General features: G+C 36.8%; 1 non-coding gene across 1 annotated transcript; it reads right to left on the bottom strand.

Moving 5' to 3' along the window:
• Positions 1-4,325: 4,325 nt before the first annotated feature.
• LOC136220997 (small nucleolar RNA R71) lies at positions 4,326-4,432 on the bottom strand. Its single transcript, XR_010684792.1, has one exon. It is a non-coding gene; the product is annotated as a small nucleolar RNA R71 (small nucleolar RNA).
• Positions 4,433-8,194: the final 3,762 nt, after the last annotated feature.

Genomic DNA, 8,194 nt, shown 5'->3' with positions numbered 1-8,194 from the left:
AAATGAATTAAAACTATAACATAACAAAATAAAGTGAACAATTATCAGGGTAGAAGGTGAATTAATGGATGGCACAATCTAGGATGAGGAATCCTTTGATTAAATCCTATGTATGGGTTTAGGGAGTTCAGATTTATGTTTTACCAGTGATTGACGGTAATTGCCCTAATAAGAAAGACAAATGTGATCAAGATTTATCTAACCTATTCACATGCATTCCGCTAACGGCTTGATTAGGCATATAACTTAGGGCATGCGAACCTGTAGGTTCTTTAACAATTAAGACTAAAGTCGTAGCCCAGTCACGAAGCCGCACTCCTAGTGGTCTCTAGCAAGGTCAGGTTTACATAGGTTCAGTATAGATAATTTCATGGTCAGGTTCTTATCTATCTATAATCCTATCTTTGTCAGGTTTATAGGCATTAGGCACAATCATATATACAAAGTAGGCTAGTTGATCGTCATCAAGTCTCATTCTAGCAATAATCCTATTCCTGACAATTTCAAGGCATTAAGCATGCATAAACTAATCAATCAAAGGCCCTAGATCCCTAATCATACATATTCATACAATCAATTTCATCCCCATCCCAGATTGGATGGGGATCAGTTCATAGACAAACTAATCATAGCAATAAGACAATAGGAATAATGGATAAAAGCTTTAATTAAATATAAAGGTAAAAGATAAAAGGGAAAGAGAGAAATCTAGAACCCGTTTGTCTGATCCGATTACAAAAATAGAAGATGAAGTGCTTCTCCCATCAATTGTTCTTCAATAAAAGAAAAGCAAAAATAAATCTAATCTAGAAAGCTGGAAAATAAAACTAAACTAAAATATAATTCTACATTGTGACGGCTCTGAATAATGAATAATGAAAAATGAATTAATGCCTCCAAAAAGTAAGATTAGCTCCCTATTTATAGAGTTAGGGAGAAACCCTAATGCAACCGGTGGAAAAATAGGCAATTGGTGCTGTCCAAGATGGGCCCTCGGCTTAAATTCGCGGATTTCAGCAAAGGGGAAGGCGCTGGTGCGCCTTCCCCCGCCTCGTCTCGTCGAGACAACCTTTGTCTCGCCGAGACAGGTCCCATTTGGGGAATTGTGGCTCCGGTTTTTATCATTTTGAGTCCCTGGGCTTCCGAAAGATGCTCTAATAGTCCCTGATAAATCCCAAAAGTGCTCCGATGGTCACTGAATAGTCCGGTAATGCTCCAATGGGCTTTAGTCTGGTTTGGAAATGCTCGAATAGTCCCTGGAAATCCCTGAAAACACCGAAAATGCCATAAATAAAGGAAAATACTGAATTTAACTAAAAACTATCAAATTAACATCTAAATTAACTAAGGACTAAACTAAAACAATCTAAATTAATCCTAAAAACTCTATAAAATACGGAGCTATCAACCAGTCCAAAGCAACTTACCACTCCTATGGTAGATATGGTCTTTCCCAACAGCTCTAGTATAGACGTCGAGCGACACCTTTCGACCTCCCCTGGAATGCTTGCAAGCCTCACAATCTCACGAGCCAATCTAGAGGTCAACATGTTCTCCTCGTTAGTCATGTTGCGAAGAAAGTTCAAATACCGCTCCGCCTTTCCTTCCATTCGGGCCATGATCTCAGGGTTCGCACCAATCAGATCCTCGATGTGCCCCACATCTGCGGACTCCATCTCTTCAGCTCGAAATTTCTTCGATCTCTCCAATAGAGTCTCGCCCTCCTTGTCAGCCCCGGCACTCGTCTCAACCCCCTTGCCATTCTCATCGTGTGAAGCTTTCCTTTAACTTCGACCGCGACGCTCCAATCCCATGCCCTCATCATCATCCACTATCACGATTTCAGGATCGACCGCCTCCTCTTCCTATTCCTTCCTTTCCTCAATAAGCCGAGTGAATGACACCTCATTCTCTACCCCGGCCCTATCACTTACTGTCGTAATCTCGCCGCTGCTAAGGACCACCTGGCTGGCATCCTCTAGCGAACCGAGGGAAGGGAGCGATGCGGAGGCACCCTCAAACGCATCCTCTGACGGCATCAACACGGTTAGTATACAAGTCAAAAACACAACACACGCTACACACAGAACAAACAAGTATCTGTTAAGCCCAAAATATACCTAATATATCATCAATAATTACATCATTATTGCTACGAATTTGTGCTAATTATACCTGTTTAGAATACTTTTACGATTCAAATATGTTTCTTTCTTGCAAGGTACCTAAATGTTTGGTAAAATCCAAATAGGAACGAAAGAGGTTAAAAACAGAATAAAAACCCTACAAAAGGAGTCAAAAACGACGAAGATCAATTACACCAAAACGAGGACAAAGACTAAGTCAGAAAACAGAAGAAAATGCCAAATTCTTGGTTGAGGAAACCAAATTCTCGGTAGAGAATTTGTGAAGCCGCAACCGAGAATCTCAAATTCTCGGTCGCGACACGCGTTGTCCAGCGCCCCTTCCTTTCATCTGAAGACCAATTAATTGCTCCCCCATTCTCGGCCGAGAATTAATTATTCTCGGTAAGTTCAGCAAAACCTGGAGAGCCATCGCACACTTTCATTTTCGACAAAACGCGTTTGTTCGGGTGGATAAAGACATCTCTTCGCAGAGGATACGTCCCTTCACAACGGACATGACACTTCAATCATGACTCTTCAACATCTATAAATAAAGAGTTGATGGAGAGTTGGATAGATAGAGAAGAAAGAGATTAGTATAGAATTAATGCAGAAATTCCTAGTCAAGTGATTTAGAATTTAGATTTCATTTCTGTAAAAAGCAATATGATGTACACACATTGTTTATTCAATAATTACAAACACAGTAGCGTTTAGATTTGTTCATATTAGTTTACATTTTGGTAGAGACCGACCGCATCCCTATTACGAAGTTACAGCGAGAAGATTGAGTAGAGAATCCGCCCCTGAGTCTGACAAACTCTAACGAACCCCAAGGAAAGGATTGACAACCCGTTCATTTGCACTCCGTCGAATGTTTTCATGCTCCTTGTTCTCTGTAAACTTGTATCAAATTTATATTTCATCTAATAAAGTTTGTTCCATTCGATAGATTTTTATGCAGCACTTTGGTAAAGGATCCGAAGTGGATGCTGGTGTTTTCATTAAAACGTAGTTAAATTCAAATCTTTACAAGGAAACTTTGTTGAACACTTAGGCAAATTGATATCATCAGTAGAGTATCAATTTGGTTAAGGTAGCGATCTAACCCGACCATAGGAGGATTGACTGCAGTTCAAAGCCCTAAAATTAGAAGAACCGTCATTTATTTCATTGTTTTAATTTATGCAAAGTTTAAAGTTGTTTTCTTTACTTAATGTAAACGAATACATTTGTTTACTTTTCTAAAAGAACTAAACGTTCCTGTTTTGTAAATTTATCCCTAAATCAGAAATATTTTCTAACATTTGTTAATCTCTAATCTAATTCTTATTCTAGCAATTTCAAAACCAAATCCAATTAAACGATTTTACGTATTATAAACCTTAAAAGTAAATCTAACTGATTCAAAATAAGTTTTTGTTAAAAAAGCGTTCCCTGTGGGATCGATATATTTTATTACTACAAGCGTATATCGTGCACTTGCGGAAATCGCTCAACAAGTTTTTGGCACCGTTGCTGGGGAACGCCAAAATTTTTGACAAAAATTTAGATTTTTCATATTTTATTTCGAATCTAGGCTTATTCATACTTATTCAAAATTTTATATTTTATTTATTTTAAGTTACTAACATATTTATTTTTCAAATTCTGTTTTGAAGGTAGTTTCGGTTCGTGCGAAATTTCAGGTTGATGCGCAGTTCTCGAAGTTCGGGCACGCCACCAGACCCTATTGACCCAGAAATTGAAAGAACTCTTAAAAAGAACAAGAAAGACAAGAAAAACAAAAACAAAACTCCAATAAAAACTAGAGTTACTGAGCCAGAAATTATGGCCACACTTATGGAATACGCTAGGCCAGGAGTGGCCGGTGTAACAAACAGCATAGTTAGACCCCAAATAAATGCAAATCAATTTGAGATTAAGCCAGCATTGCTTAATATGTTACAAAATAACGTAACATTTTACGGGTTACCTAACGAAAATCCTAACACCCATTTGACAAATTTCTTAGAAATTTGTGACACTTTTAAAATACCAAATGTGACTGCGGAAGCAATCAACCTTCGCCTTTTTCCTTTTACTTTGAAGGATCGAGCCAAAGAGTGGTTAACTTCTATGCCAGCCGCAACATTTGAAACTTGGGAACAATTAGCCCAAGCATTTTTATCAAAAAATTTTCCTTTAGCAAAAACCGCAAGAGTCATAAAAGAGTTAACATCTTTTTCTCAAAATGATAATGAAACTCTTTATGAGGCTTGGGAACGTTTTAAAGAACTTCAACGTTTATGCCCACACCACCAATTGCCCGCTGAACTTTTGATGCAAACATTTTATAATGGATTAATCCTACAACTAGAGGTTCATTGGATGCTATGTCTAGAGGGTTATTCATGAAGAAAACATCGGCCCAAACAAGAGAACTTTTGGAGGAAATGGCAATCAACAGTAGTATGTGGCCCGCGGAACGTGGACACGTACCAGTGGCAAAACCATCATCCTCAACTACGTCATCAGTTAAAGGTATAGTGAATCTTGATCCAGTTGCGATGTTGCAAGCCCAATTTTCTGTTTTATCGCACAAAATTGATAGGTTTATGGCACCGTGTGATCCTAATGGTAAGCCAATCCAAACAGATGTAGATTATGAAGGTATGAGCGAAATTGAACAGGTAAATTTTGTCCAAGGGAAAAACCAAACTAATAACCCTTATTCCAATACATATAATCCTGGATGGAGAAATCATCCTAACTTTAACTGGAGAGATAATAATAATGCCAATGCTAATCAAAATCGTACCACTAATTATCAAAATCAATCAAGAGATACGATTAGCACTTTATCTTCTAAAATCGACAAATTTATTGATGCTATGAGCGGAAAAATAAGTAATCACGAAGATGGTTTTAAACGGATCGAGAATAAATTCGATCAGCTTATTAAAAACCAATCATCTAGCATCCATAATTTAGAGGTTCAAATTGGACAACTCGCTAAATCAATTCCATCCCGCAAAGAGGGAAGCCTTCCCAGCCATACGGAAGAAAATCCGAAAGAGCATGTAAAGGCTATTACTCTTCGTTCAGGGAAAAATTACTTAGGTCCGGAAATGCCCGAAAATTCAACTTTACCAGGAACTGATTTACTAAAATCCAAAGAAGATATGTTAAACCAAAAAGATACACCAATTGACTCAAGTACAAGAACTTTTGTACCCAAACCACCTTTTCCACACAAAGTCCGCAATAAGGACTATGACAAACAACTTTTAACGTTTTTAGACAAACTTAAAAATTTGCATATTAATTTGACGTTTATGGATGCAATTACGCAAATTCCCAATTATGGTAAGTTCCTAAAAGATTTAATTTCTAAGAAAATCAGTTGGGAAGGAATTTCATCCATATCGCTAACTGAAGATTGTAGTTCAATTGTGTCAAGTAATTTGGCCACTAAACTCAAAGATCCCGGATGTTTTACTATTCCATGTAAGTTGGGAGATATTGAATTCCCAAGTTGTCTTTATGATTTAGGAGCAAGTATAAACTTGATGCCTTTATCTATTTTTAATAAGTTAGGCTTAGAAGAAGATATCAAACGTACCAATATGGTTTTGCAATTAGCGGATCAAACCACTAAAAGACCATATGGTATAATTGAGGATGTTTTAGTTAAAGTTGACAAATTTATTTTTCCTACCGATTTCGTTATATTAGATTTTGCATATGACGTTAATTGTCCGCTAATCTTTGGTAGACCGTTCATAAACACGGGACGTGCTCTAGTCGATGTGTCGGAAGGGAAAGTAGTTTTACGAATAGGAGACGATAAGATCGAGTTTGATATGAATCAAGCAATGAAGTATCCTATGGAGGATTTCGATCGTATGAAACTTGATTTAGTTGAAGAATGTGTAAATGACATTGTTCAAAAAGAAGAAATAATAGAACCTATAATGAGTAAAGAATTAGAAGATAAGGACCCAGAGCCTTTGATTCGAGAAGATGGACCAGTTCCGCCTTCAATTATAGTTCCACCTAAATTAGAACTTAAAGAATTACCAAACCATTTGAGGTACACTTTCTTAGGCGAAGGCGATTCTCTACCTATAATTATCTCTAACAAACTAACACAGGTTCAAGGAGAAAAATTAAAGGAAGTTGTTAGAAATAGAATAGGAAGTATGGGATGGAAAATTTTAGACTTAAAAGGAATTAATCCTAGTATTGTAATGCACAAAATTCACTTAGAAGAAGATAAGCCACCTAAAGCGGATAGGCAAAGACGCCTCAATCCGAATATGAAGGAAGTGGTCAAAAATTAGATTACTAAACTTCTAGACAATGGAATCATTTATCCTATTTCGGATAGTGAATGGGTTAGTCCAATCCATTGTGTACCCAAAAAGGCAGGTATCACTGTTGTAAGGAATGACGAAGGTGAATTAATACCTACACGAACCACCACCGGTTGGAGGGTTTGTATAGATTACAGGAACCTTAATAAAGCAACTAGGAAAGATCATTTTCCTCTTCCTTTCATTGATCAAATGATCGAAAGGATAGCTGGTCATGCTTTTTATTGTTTTCTAGATGGTTATTCCGGATTCTTTCAAATATATATTTACCCGGATGACCAAGACAAAACAACCTTCACATGTCCTTATGGAACATTTGCATATAGGAGAATGCCCTTTGGTCTATATAACGCACCAGCAACATTTCAACGTTGTATGACTGCGATCTTTAATGATTTCATTGAAGATATCATGGAAGTTTTTATGGATGATTTTTCGGTTTATGGAGATTCTTTTGATTCATGCCTACATAATTTGGATAAAGTTTTGTCTAGGTGTGAAGAAACAAATTTAGTATTAAACTGGGAAAAATGTCATTTCATGGTTGACGAGGGAATTGTTTTAGGTCACAAAATATCTGAAAAATGATTAGAAGTGGATAGAGCAAAAACTTCAGTAATAGAAAAATTACCCCCTCCAACTACTGTTAAGGGAGTAAGGTCGTTTTTAGGACATGCAGGTTTTTACAGAAGATTTATTAAAAATTTCTCTGTAATTTCCAAACCACTTACTAATTTACTCATGAAAGATTCAACCTTTGATTTTAATGAAGATTGCGTTAAAGCTTTCGAAACATTGAAAACAGCTTTAGTCAGTGCACCTATTATTGCTAAACCCGATTGGGATTTACCTTTTGAAATTATGTGTGATGCAAGTGACTTAGCTGTCGGATGTGTTTTAGGTCAAAGAAAGGATAAGAAACTTCATGTCATTTATTATGCAAGTCACACACTGTCCGGTGCATAATTAAACTACACCACAACCGTGAAGGAAATGTTAGCTGTAGTTTTTGCATGTGATAAGTTTAGGTCATACTTGTTAGGTTCGAAAGTTATTATTTATACTGATCATGCAGCTTTAAGGTATTTATTTGCTAAAAAAGATGCAAAACCACGTCTAATTAGATAGGTTTTATTGTTACAAGAATTTGATATAGAAATTAAAGACAAAAAGGGAGTAGAAAACCTTATCGCCGATCATCTATCAAGACTCGAAGATGAAAACGGTCCTATAGGTGAGACTATCGGTATACGAGATGATTTCCCTGATGAATATCTCTATCAAATAAAAAGTGTCATGTCGCCATGGTTTGCGGATATTGCAAATTATCTTGCAGCCAACATTGTTCCGGAAGGATTAACTTTCCAACAAAAGAAGAAATTCTTCTTTGACATTAAACAATATTTTTGGGAAGATCCTTTTTTGTTTAGAACTTGTGGTGACGGGATAATTAGGAGATGCGTTAGTGAAAATGAATATGAGTCTATAATATCGGAATGCCACTCTAGCTCTTATGGGGGACATAATGGCGTTAGTAAGACAGTAGCCAGAATATTTGAATGTGGATTCTTTTGGCCTACATTGTTTAAAGACGTCCGTTCATTTATTACTCGTTGTGACAAATGCCAAAGAACGGGAAATTTAGGCAGAAAAGATGAGATGCCCCTCACAAACATGTTAGAAGTTGAAGTCTTCGACATGTGGGGAATA

The sequence above is a fragment of the Euphorbia lathyris genome, chromosome 2, assembly GCF_963576675.1.
Source record: "Euphorbia lathyris chromosome 2, ddEupLath1.1, whole genome shotgun sequence".
Classification (NCBI taxonomy): domain Eukaryota; kingdom Viridiplantae; phylum Streptophyta; class Magnoliopsida; order Malpighiales; family Euphorbiaceae; genus Euphorbia; species Euphorbia lathyris.
The sequence above is the reverse complement of the archived record's forward strand: the minus strand, read 5'-3'. Positions and strand labels throughout refer to the sequence as shown.